Below are 12,274 nucleotides of genomic sequence, written 5' to 3'. Positions count from 1 at the left end.
GTATATTAAGTCTGTGTAGGGTGAGGGGAGCAGATACTTGTTTCTTTTTTTTTTTTTCCAGAGATTTACAAATCTAGAGGACTTCTGCTCTAGAAGGCTTATCCACACCTGTATCTGATTTAGATAATGAGATTTTAAACTTTGACATGACATCATGGGATGAAAATTTTATAGTTTGAGAGGAAATGAATGTCTTTTGCATGGAAGGGACATGAATTATTGGGAGTCAGAAGAAAACTGTGGTAGACAGTTCTGAAATGCTTCCCAACACAAACCCTTCTTCCTGGTAATCATGCCACAATATGGCGAAAGTGATGAAGTGTCACTTCTAAGATTCAGATACAAAGGATTGTGTCTTCTGTCCTGCTCCATCTCATTCTCTCTCTCTCTCTCTCTCTCTCTCTCTCTCTCTCTCTCTCAATGTCTTTCAGGATGTTCTGATGAAGCCAGTTGCCATACCTTAAACTGTTGAGGGCAGCCTCTGGCCAACAGCAATCAAGGAACAAAACCCTGCAAACAAACAGGTGAGTGATCTTGAAAGCATATCTTTTCCCAGTAGAGCCTTGGGATGTCTGCAGTCCCAGCAAACTGCTGAAGTGGAGATTTAGGTAATTTTTACGCAGCAAATGATAACAAATGCCATTCTGATAGTAGAGGAGTGTGTTGCCATAACAACTACTAAAATTGTGAAAGTGGCTTTCAAAGTAGATAATCCACCTAAACTCAACTGGATTAAAGAAAACTGAAGAAAGATGACCCCTAAATACAATGATTTCAGTATATAAGTGTTGCACATCTTTTGTCATATTTATCCCTGAGAACATCATACTTTTTAGTGCTATTATAAATGGGATGACTGTTTTAGTTTCAATTTCTGATTTTTTTATTAGCTTATAGAAATATAATTGATTTCTGTTTTTTAAACTTATATATCTTTGCTTAAATAACATGTTCTAGTAGCTTTTTTGTAAGATATTTTGATTTTCCACATAGGTAATCATGCTATATTCAAATCAAGAAAAGTGTTTTTAATTTGTTTGCTTTGTTCTGCTGTTTGCTTATTGAACTAGCTAGAATATTATGTACCATATTGAATAGAAGTGATAAGAGAGGATTTCTTAATCCGCTTCCTGATTTTAGGGGAAAACATTCAGTTTTTTGTTCTATTAACTTTGATGTTAAATGTAGGGTTCTTGATCTGCAAGAGGATAATTTGTTCATCTCTATCTAAGTATCTTTCTATACCAATCCAATTAATTTAGAAAAATGGAAAGAACAAGAAATAAAGTTATTTTATGTGGTAGTCTGACTCTAGGGTTTCCTTACCTCAAATATGCCTCAATTTTTCCCCCATCTTCAAAAAAATTTATTCTTCTGTAGATAGGAAAGTAAAGAAGGAGAAGACAAATCACACATTGGAAGAAAATGCAATCCTTGTTCCAGATAGTTGAGCTTGGACTCAGTCATGGGGCACTAAGTCACTTGAAAAAAAAAAGTCCTTCATTATCTGTATGTGATTGCTGAGGAGGAACACTCAAATGGATTTCCACTGACATCACAGAACTGTAAAGAGCCAAAATGGTAAATATTTATGTCTTTTGCAGGCCAAGAGGCAAAATAGAGGATATTATGTAGGTACTTAGCTAGTAAGAGTGATAATTCCTTCTCCATCCTATTTGCCTGGGGTAGGTCCACATGGGTGGTGCCTGCATTTTGGACTTATTTTACATCACCTGGGGACAGTCTGTGGAGTAAGAGCAACAGGGCAACCAGAAGGGCTCTGGTTGCCTGGGCGTAGGATCAAGAAGGATGGACGCTTGTCTTAGTTTCTGTCCCAGTGACTCCCCGATCCCCATAACATGCCCTTCTTACCTCCCAGATACTATGGCTCTCTCAATCTAGGCAACTTGACTGGAGGTGAGGCGTATCCCTTGGACCAAGGTTCCATTGGAGTTTCAGGCCCTTGCCACATAAGCAGACTCTCCAATGTATAGAAGGCCTTGGGCAGTGGTGGGATACAGCTGCCAGGAAGCAGGCACTAGCAGGAGAAAGATGGGTAAATATATACACCAGAACCAAAAATAATGTGGCTCTTATGTGATAGGAATTGAATTCGAACATGGATCTGACAACTAGTCAATTTCGAACCCAGTACTTATCCAGTAAATCAGTGGTTCTCAACATTTTCAAGTTTTTTAATGCAATTTAATATAGCTTTTGGCTATCCATCATTATTTTACTCTTCACTACTCTGCTGGTTTCTTTTTAGAATTTACTGCCATGGCTGAGTTTTTACAATATTGTCAGTGACGTTTCTCACCTGGCTGAGTAAACATGGATCTTTTGTTAACATACTGATATTTCATCATGCTTTCTATCTCTTACTTTCAGTAACCTCTATGACTACATTCACATCACATGATCTGTAGTTGGATATTACTTTTTTTTTATATTACTTTTGAGGAATATCATGGTGATTGTATATATGTTCACAGTAGGACATATCAACTGAAAACCCTGAGTGAATGTTTAAAGATAAAATCTCCAGCTCTTGCTAAAATATGTGATAATCATTTGGGGATTGACAACTACAGAAAGAAGAGACAATGAGACATCATTTTTATGATAAAAGTTTAGAGATCAGCAGAGATTTCTTCCCAGGTAACTTGGATCTAGGGTTAGATATAATCTTAATCACATATGCAAGAGTAAGAAGTATATTTTAATATGTTCCACAGTTTTATTTTTTAGAACTATACAATATGTGTGTATTTGACTTCTGGCACTGATGCTCACCATGACGTGTGAACAAGGAGAGCATTAACTTATCCAAAGTTGTAGGGCTTCTGCATTTTATTCACTTTAAAGTACTGTAGAGATGAAACCATAAAATGGGTTGGGTGGTTGTGTTAGGAGTATCGAATTACTAGAATTAGTTGCTGTGTCACTATAATCATAAATATAAAACTATGATTTCTGTCTATACTCAAGAATAGAAAAAATAACACTTCAGTATTGACCAACATTTTAAAGACTACTAGGTACAGTGTACAGTTATTTTGGGAAAATCATGAAGAACTAGGTTTATATTTTCTTAATGACAAATTCTTCTAAATATTGTTTCCTGAATTGAATTCAAGAAGTGAATAAAAACATATATTTTTTAGATAAAGGTAAAGATTCTAATGGAAGTAAACATATAATATGTAAGTTGTGGGGAAATAATTGAATAAAAAAATTTTGTTTGAGAAAAATATATTGTTGAATAATTTAAAACTTATTGATGAAATAGAATAAAATTGTACTGTTATTATAGAGGGCTTACTTTTTCTTATGGCTCCTCTAATATAAAAAGTAACTTGGATTCATATGATGATATTAAATAATAATAATAAATATTTATTTTTTGATTAGCCATAGCCATTGACTCCCATATAAACCTTATTTTATAATTATTTTTTGTGTTTACCCTAGTACATATTTTAAGAGTAAATATTCCACATGCAATTAATAACTCTGTATTAGTTTATTGGAAAAGAAAGGAGTTATTGGCACTTATAATTTTCGTATATATGCCTTTAATTCTGAAAGCAATCATTAATATTAAAATATTTCAGCTTTTAAATAACTGAAATGACTTTCAAATAACTGACACTCATAATAAATCAAATGAGAGTCAATCTCATCTTTTTTCTTCAAATTGTAATGACGTTTCTGTTGCCCAGAGGATGTATTTAATAGCATGGGCTTCAAATACTTTACCATGTGCTTTATATATAGTTGATCAATATAAATACTGACAGTTATTGATCATTAGCTTCTCAGAGGTTTCTTAACCCTTAAATCACTCTAATAATGTCCTCATAAACTACTGATTGTTTACCATTACTCTTGCTTGTGTACTATGGTTGTCATGCTACTAAATAGTATCATCTTTGTCATTTGTGAAAAAATATTATCTTTGTATAAAGGACATAATCTCCATTTCAACTAAAACTGATATTCTGAATTGTAATCAAGACTCTCTCTCTCTTTAAACAACTCATAACAGTTGTACAATTTAGCGTCATCAGATACATTTAATTATTCATAATAGATGACAAAGATTAAATTGTAGAATTCTTAAAATTCTGAAAAAAATTATTGATCAATATTACTAATGAATTTTTGCAAGTTGTTGAAGTTGGATAAAATAACTCTGAAATGAGTTTATAGTATCTATATAAATAAAAATCAAGGTCAGATGAAATATATTCACCGGCTTATTTCATCTACTCAGTCTTCAGTCATTTCTAGAAATGGGAAGCTATTCAAATTTCTGAAATGCAGATTGTTCCATGTTAATTGTAAGACTACTGACTCTGATAAAGCTGTGAAGAAAGAAAAGAAAGAAAGAAAGAAAGAAAGAAAGAAAGAAAGAAAGAAAGAAAGAAAGAAAGAAAAAGAAAGAAAGAGAAAGAAAGAAAGAAAGAAAGAAAGAGAAAGAAGGAAAGAAAGAGAAAAAAAGAAAGAGAAGGAAAGAAAGAAATCTTAGGATTTAGTTATGGAGTGAGTTAGATATACTTCAAAATATTATGTTTCTTGATACATTTTAGAGCAATTTATTTATGGTTGGAGCTTTAGAGTGAAAAAGTAATAAATGTGAGGACTATTGAAGGCTGAGGTCAGCACAGGGGAAAAGAGGAAGATGGGAGAAAGTAGCTTTTATGTTTATATTCCAAATGTTCTGTTCCTCCTAGTCCCTCTTTTCCTTTGTCTCTTCCTCCATCCTATTCTCCTCCTCCTTTCCTCTTGCTTTTCTTCATCTTCATCTTTATCTTCATCTTACTTCTCAGACAATGAGTTACTTCTGACACTGTCATTCCTAGAATTAATTCATATTTATCATGATGCTAATGTAATGAATTACATGGTGCTATTAGATTGAATAAAAAATAAAGACATTGCTTAAATATTTTAAATGAAAAACTAGATCCAAGTCAGGAAAAGATTTAAGTTTTGTTTTTTGTTACTTTTTCTGTGATGTTAGTCATTGTTCTAGGAAATGGGATTTTCTTATGACTGTGACACAGCCTCTATCACAAGGAGTTTACAAACTAGTGGGGAAGAGAAACAAAAGATAAACATTGCTACATAATATGCTAAATTAGAATAAGAAAGAATCAGTGGGGAGCATTTTAACGAAGTTTTGATTTAGAAAGATATTTTAGCCAACAATGTATAGGCTGAGATATGAAGGATGAATTTTAATTTACTTGACAAAGTGAGAGAAGGAAGAGGGAGAAGAGAAAGGATTTTCCATGTAGGGTAAATAGCACTCATTTATTCATGCATTCAGGCAGGAATGTATTCGTTCAACACCCATCTATTTTGAACCCTTACTATGTCCTACACATTGTTCTAGGCATTAGGGATCCAAAGTTGGAGGAAAATAACACAAAATCTCTGCCATCACAGAATTTACACTCTTGTGGCAAAGAGAAGCATTTATAAAAGAATCAGAGTAATATATGTATAATTGTTGCTATGTTATGTAATTATACTACAAATGCAAACAAACATGAGCAATTACTAGGCAAATGCTGTGGTTGTGGTGGTGGTTGTACAGGAAGAGGGGGAGCAGAGAGTAGGGCACAGCACATTCAGATGTGGTGCAAGTATAAGGAAGGATCATATATTCATTTCTAAAAATATTAATGAGTCCACAGTCAGGTGGTATTATTGAAGAGGAACTAGTGTTGATTTTGAAGACCAGAGGGGAGGATATTGTATTAATTTAGTAGTTTTACTATCTTTAAAAGTTGTAGGAGTATAAATGAAGAGAAAGGAGTATAAATGAAGTACAAATGAAGAGAAATTTATATATTTATATATATGTATATGTACATGCATTATATATATACATTCAAGTGTTAAATATCAATCAGACCGGTCATTGTCTACTAAAGTCAAATCCATACATGTGTTATTAGAGTCATACATAAATCCAACAGAAATATATGTATGTATGGGCACAAAAACTCACAAAAAAGATGTTTACACTAGGCCAAAAATTGGAAATAACTGATAAAGTCATCAAAAGAAGAATGGTTAATTATATTTTCTATATTCATATAATGAAATAAAAAACAGAAATTAAAAATTAATGAGGCACCGATATAAGCAAAAATATTGATGAAGTTGCAAATGTTATATTGACTGAAAAGAGACATGAGCAAATACGTATTATATGATACCATTTTATAGTTCAGAATTAGTCAAAACCAATTCATGGTGTTAGATCAGAACAGTATTTAGTTTTGGAGAGGATAGAGTAGTAATAACTACAAAGTGACACAACTGGGTTTCTCCAGTGCCATTAATTGTATGATAATTTACTAAGTTAAAAACTGGAGAAGAGGGGGAAGGCAACCCCACAATTTGTAAGTTTACCTGCTAACGTTCAACCAGGTTCTCACAGTGAATATCAGAGAAAAATTGATTCTGGCTTCTATTGGGAGAGAGGAAAATGAACCAATTTGAAATAGCCAGATCTTTCTGTTCTTAACAAGGCTTGCTTTTAAGAGAAACTATTTTACCAGAGCTTTACCTATTGGGATATTAATCAGAGCCTAACCTACCTGGTAAAAGGGAAATACCCAACTCCAGGCTGCTCTTGCCTTCCATGAAGAGAAAAAGAAGTTATGAATTCCAGCCCCCACCAGCCATACTTTCCACCTCAGGCAAGGGGAAACAACTGATATGCACCTGTGAATTTCACAGATTGAAACCTAGTTATAGGACTATAGAATACTCCCTTCCCCACATACCTTACCACCACATTATTAAAGGCCTGTTTACCTGATATGCTTTCACTAGTTTATCATGTTCAGACTTCAACAAAAAATTACAAGGCATACCAAAATGCAAAAAACACAGAAGAGACTCAGCAAGCATTAGAACCAGACTCAGAAATGGCAGGGAATTTGGATATAAGAATGTAAATTAAAGAACTGTGACTGGGGGGCCCCTAGGTGGCTTAGTCGGTTAAGCATCTGGCTCTTGATTTCTGCTCAGGTCATGATCTCATGGTTCGTGGTTCAAGCCCTGCATCAGGCTCTCTGCTGTCATTGCAGACCCTGCTTCAAATTCTCTGTCCCCATATCTGCTCCTCCCATGCCCATGCTGTCTCCCTCTGTCTCTCAAAAATAAACAAACAAAAAACAACTGTGATTGATATTCTAAGCGTTCTAAGAGTTCTAATGTCTAAAAAGTAGAGAACATATAAGAAAACATGGATAATGGAAATTCTAAAAAAGAATAAGAAAGATATATTGGACATAAGAAGCACTGTAACAGAAATGAAGGACTTTAACAGGCTTATTAGTAGACTGGATGTGGCTAAGGAAGGATAATCCATGAGCTTGAGGATATGCCAATAGAAAATCCCAAAAGTGAAATGTAAACAGGAAAAAGCCTGGCGGGGGGAAAAAAAAAAAAGAATAAACATCTTTATGAGCACTGAGTAAGGTATAGAATTTTCAATCATTATGTTATATACCCAGAACTAATTTTACATTGTATGTTAAATATACTTCAATTTAAAAAGAAAGAAAGAAAGAAAGAAAGAAAGAAAGAAAGAAAGAAAGAAAGAAAGAAAATGGTAAAGATTTATATCACCCCCAAACTAATTATTGCATTTAATCTGCCTAAAAATCCATACAAGTCTTTCATGTCCTAGGGTTAAGAAAAGATTTCTGAAACAAAATGCAAAATTGACTAGCATAATGTAAAGATTGAACATTACAACCTTATGAAAATTTGGTAATTATCTATTAATAATAATACAAATGATAATACAAGTAAGAATATATATTGTAAAGCTTGTAATAACAAAGATCCAATATCGAGCACATGCGAAAAGTTTTACCAGTTAACAAGAAAAAAGACTTGCAACACAATAGATGATTGGACAAAACACTTGAACTGGAACTTCACAAAAGAGAAATTCTAAATTAAATGTTGCTCAGCAGTAGTAGTAATCAGGAAAGTGTAATTAAGTATTATTAAAACCCCAAAGCACAGAGAAAATGTTAGATTTAGTTGATTGCCAAGAGTTTAAGAGAATATGGTAGCAGTTAAGATTTTCTGCGAAGTAGACATGGAGACAGTTTTACCATTCAGGATGTTTTCGAAGAAGGGAAAGAAAAGAGGCAAAATAGGAAGCTGGGAAAGCCAAGCTGGGAAGCAACCCCAGAAGACAGTCTCCATGGGCGCTGCAGAATTGCAGCCAAAATGTCCCATTATAGTTGTCCTGCATTAGGTTGAAATGGCTAGGCATTTACACTTCCACCTGAATAAGTCACTGGATGTGGGCCATTTTGTGGAATAGTGTGACCATGGTGAGAAGGCTCTGTGCAGCTGAGGCAATCCTGGAAGGAGTTCACACCTGAGGCTGTCCACTGTCAGCCATGACAGCTACTGAGCCCACGAGTTCTTTGAAAGAGAATCTGAACAGTGTATCTTCGTGTTCACAATGTATGTGAACTGTCACGCACCACTGGAGTTTTGTCAGTTGCTATAACCACTTCAAAGAACAATTTGGAATTACCTAATAAAGTCATAGATGTACACATCCTATAATCCAGTTGTTCCACTTACAACGATACATAGCTCTCAAACTTGAGTGTGTGTGTCAGAATCAACTAGAAGACTTGTTAAAACAGACAGCGTGGCCTCAAGTTCAGTTTCTGAGGTAGAACTAAAAAAATATGTACTTCTAACAAGTCCTCAGGGTAATGCCATTGCTGCTTCTCCAGGGGCTTCACTTTGAAGACTGGTGCTCTGTAGAACATTTATACCCCACTCTGCACACACATCCCCATCCCTACCAAACACACAGATATACGTATACACCTGTACATTTCAGTATTGTTTATAAAAGCTGGAAATGACACAAAATGAATATAAATTCTAGTATAATCATACAATGGAATTCAATACAGTACTAAAAATGAAATAACCACAGCTACATGCAACGTAGATAAATGTTAAAATGTTCAAAAAATCTAAATTCTATTACGAAGGAATGCATATGAGGTAAGCTATTCTTTTTAAAATTTCTTTTAATGCTTATTTATTTTTGAGAGAGACATAGACAGAATGTGAGTAGGGGACGTGCAGACAAAGAAGGAGACAGAATCCAAAGTAGGCTCCAGGCTCCAAGCTGTCAGCACAGAGCCCAATGCAAGGCTTAAACCCACAAACTGTGAGACCATGGCCTGGGCTGGAATCTGACACTTCACAGACTAAGCCACTCAGGCACCCCTGAGATAAACTATTCTTAAAAAGCAAAGATGCTTGGGGCACCTGGGTGGCTCAGTTGGTTAAGTGTCTGACTTTGGCTCAGGTCACAATCTCATGGTTTGTGAGTTCAAGCCCTGCATTGGTCTCTGTACTGTCAGCTCAGAGCCTGGAGCCTGCTTTGGATTCTGTGTCTCCATCTCTCTCTGCCTCTCCCCTGCTCTCACTCTGTCTCCGTCTCTTTCAAAAATAAGTAAAACATTAAAAAAGAGAGCAAAGGTGATTATTACAAATGTCACATACTGGTTAATTTTGGAGGAATGAAGGAATTTGTAAGGAGGGTGATCATAGTTGGCTTTTGAAGTTTTGTCAATGTTCCTTTTCTTGACCTGTGAGGTAGGACATATATGATCACATTATAATTATTCTTTAGATTACATATACTTATTTTATATGCTTTTCTTTTATACTGAGATACAATTGAGATATAACATTATATTAGTTTCATGTATACAGTATAATAATTCCGTATTTGTATGTATTACAAATGATCACAATAAGACTAGTTAGTATCCGTCACCATATATAGTTACATTTTTTTATTAAGATCTCTTAAGATCTTAAGATCCACTCTTGTAGCAATATAATACAATATTATCAATTATAGTCACCATGCTTTTGACCCCTTTACCCATTCACCTACCACTATTTATATGCTTTTCTATAGGGATTATATATCTCAGAATAAAATATATAAAAAATACATGAACAGCATAGCAAACTTCTATAATGAGACTTATTTTGAAAAGATTAACTCCAGTATAAAATTACTGTTATCTCCTATTGCAACTATTTAGAATCTCATTAAGTTTACAACAATTACTTACAGAAATTGCTTCTCTTCCCTGACGAGAATGTTAACTCCAGTCAGGTATCTCACTGATTCATGAGTAGCCAACTTGTCCTACTTTCAAAAGGACTTTGGAATTAGAGAAAACTTTTACAAGTCCCTGTACTTTATAGTATCGCCCATGGAAATTCTCACAGCACACCATTCCCTTAGTAATTCAGCAGTGAATTAGTAGACTGTTATATTTGTTATCTTTTCAAAATAATTTCAAGTAATTATCATTAAAATCACTATAACAAACTCACTCCCCATTTTAATTCAGTAAGGTTAAAAGGTTCTTACATTTAAAGAATTCTCTCATGAAGGAGCTACCTGCCATTGTTACCCAAGGTGATTGAGAGTGAATATATTTTCATCTTTATTCTGTGCTGACCTCTCCTCCTCCTCCTCTCCTTCTTTCTCCTCCTTCTTCCCTTCCATTTCTTCCTACTCTTCCTCCTCCTCCTCCTCCCCCTTTTCTTCTTCCTCTTCTACCTCTTCCTTTTCTTCTTCTTCATCTTCCTCTACTTCTTCATCTTCTTCTTTGTCTTCAATTTCACAGCTTTATCAATTCCTTCAGAGCTGTGGGTGTTATTATTATAACATATGATCAAATGTGGAGGAAACTATATGTAAAAAGGATAGCATAGAGTGTTTTAGAAGAGACACCCAAAAAATTAACATAACCCATGGCAATGAAAGGGAGTCATTTATCTAAAGTAAATGAATGTATATTCACTTATAAGCATTTTGCAACTTTGTGGGAGTTAATATTTTCTCTAGCATATCATGAATAAGACATCTGTCACATCTATTACAATAAGTGCAAACAAGCCCTAGCACTTGGACTCGTTCTTTAAAAAGATTATCAACAACATGTAAATCATGTTCTGCATTTCTTTGATGGGATAAAATTGTTAGAATGGTGAAGCTAGAGGTATTTATTTGCTTATTTCTGACAAGATCACTTACATCATGTTGCACTGTTTCCCATAGGAATTGCTGCTGGCTGCCACATTTATTTGGATGTCTTTGCATGACAAAAAGGCTGGGCTCCATTAAAGTATCATTTGCAATGAATTTACATCCTTCCTCAGGGATAAATCTAACCATTAGATATTATGCAGGAAGACTGATTTTTATAAAAGACTACTGTTCTCTGGGTTCCAATCCGCATTCAAAAATAGCCAAGGATAAAATAGAAATATTTGACGGAGAAGGCAAGATCAATTAACTTTCACATGATCTTGAAAAGCCATTTCCAAATTCTAGTTAAAATGCTAGGGAATATCTATAGAATTTAGGGGATAATCTAAAGGCTATCAATGTATATTTATAAGGGTTTGTATTCTTCACACAAGAAACCTGATGTTCTAGTGACAAACAGAAATTAAGAATAAATTTAAGAATCAATCAAAGGTTCTATGTTCAAGATCATGTTTATAGTTTTTTATTACTATGTACATATATTTCATTCATTAATTGAGAAACCTGATACTTGCTAGCAATGCTTTTTGATACAGAAGGCAACTCTGGGGAGTTGAGGAAGATGGTGGCATAGGAGGACACTGGGCTCACCGCGTCCTGCTGATCACTTAGATTCCACCCCCATCTGCCTAAAGAACCCAGAAAAACGTCAGAAGACTAGCAGAACGGACTCTCTGGAGCCAAGTGTAGACAAGAGGCCCACAGAAGAGGGTAGGAAGGGTAGAGTGGCAGTGCGCACTGCACGGACTGGCAGGAGGGAGCCGGGGCGGTGGAGGGGCAGCCCGCCCAGCAAGGCAGAGCCCCTGAGTCTGGCTTGCAAAAGTGGAGGGGCCAGATGGAGTGAGTTCTAACAGCCAGCAGGACTTAACATCTGGAATGTTATAAGTCGACAGCTCTGCTCGGAGTGGAGAGGGCTAGAGGACAACAGGAGGAAGAGTTGTTGAGCCCCAGAAAACAGAGCTCAGTTTGGCAGGGCACAAAGGCGCTCACCAGCGCCATCTCCCTTGCTCATCCCCCAACCAAAATCCCAAACCAGTTCCCATCACTGAACTTGCTTGCACCACACAAATGCCCAATGCTGTGCTTCTGTGGATCCATCCTTCCTAATGGCCTGCC

At 35.3% G+C, this 12,274-nt stretch overlaps 1 long non-coding RNA gene across 2 annotated transcripts; it reads left to right on the top strand.

Moving 5' to 3' along the window:
• Window positions 1–435: 435 nt before the first annotated feature.
• LOC122240116 lies at window positions 436–11,225 on the top strand. 2 transcript variants are annotated; one of them, XR_006219455.1, is made up of 3 exons: window positions 436–524; window positions 1,381–1,581; window positions 11,168–11,225. It is a non-coding gene; the product is annotated as an uncharacterized LOC122240116 (long non-coding RNA). The 2 variants fall into 2 exon arrangements; XR_006219454.1 differs by lacking the exon at window positions 11,168–11,225 and adding an exon at window positions 2,496–2,599.
• Window positions 11,226–12,274: the final 1,049 nt, after the last annotated feature.

The sequence above is a fragment of the Panthera tigris genome, chromosome B4 (assembly GCF_018350195.1).
Source record: "Panthera tigris isolate Pti1 chromosome B4, P.tigris_Pti1_mat1.1, whole genome shotgun sequence".
Classification (NCBI taxonomy): Eukaryota; Metazoa; Chordata; class Mammalia; order Carnivora; family Felidae; genus Panthera; species Panthera tigris.
Note: the sequence above shows the minus strand (reverse complement) of the source record. Positions and strands in the feature narration are given on the sequence as shown.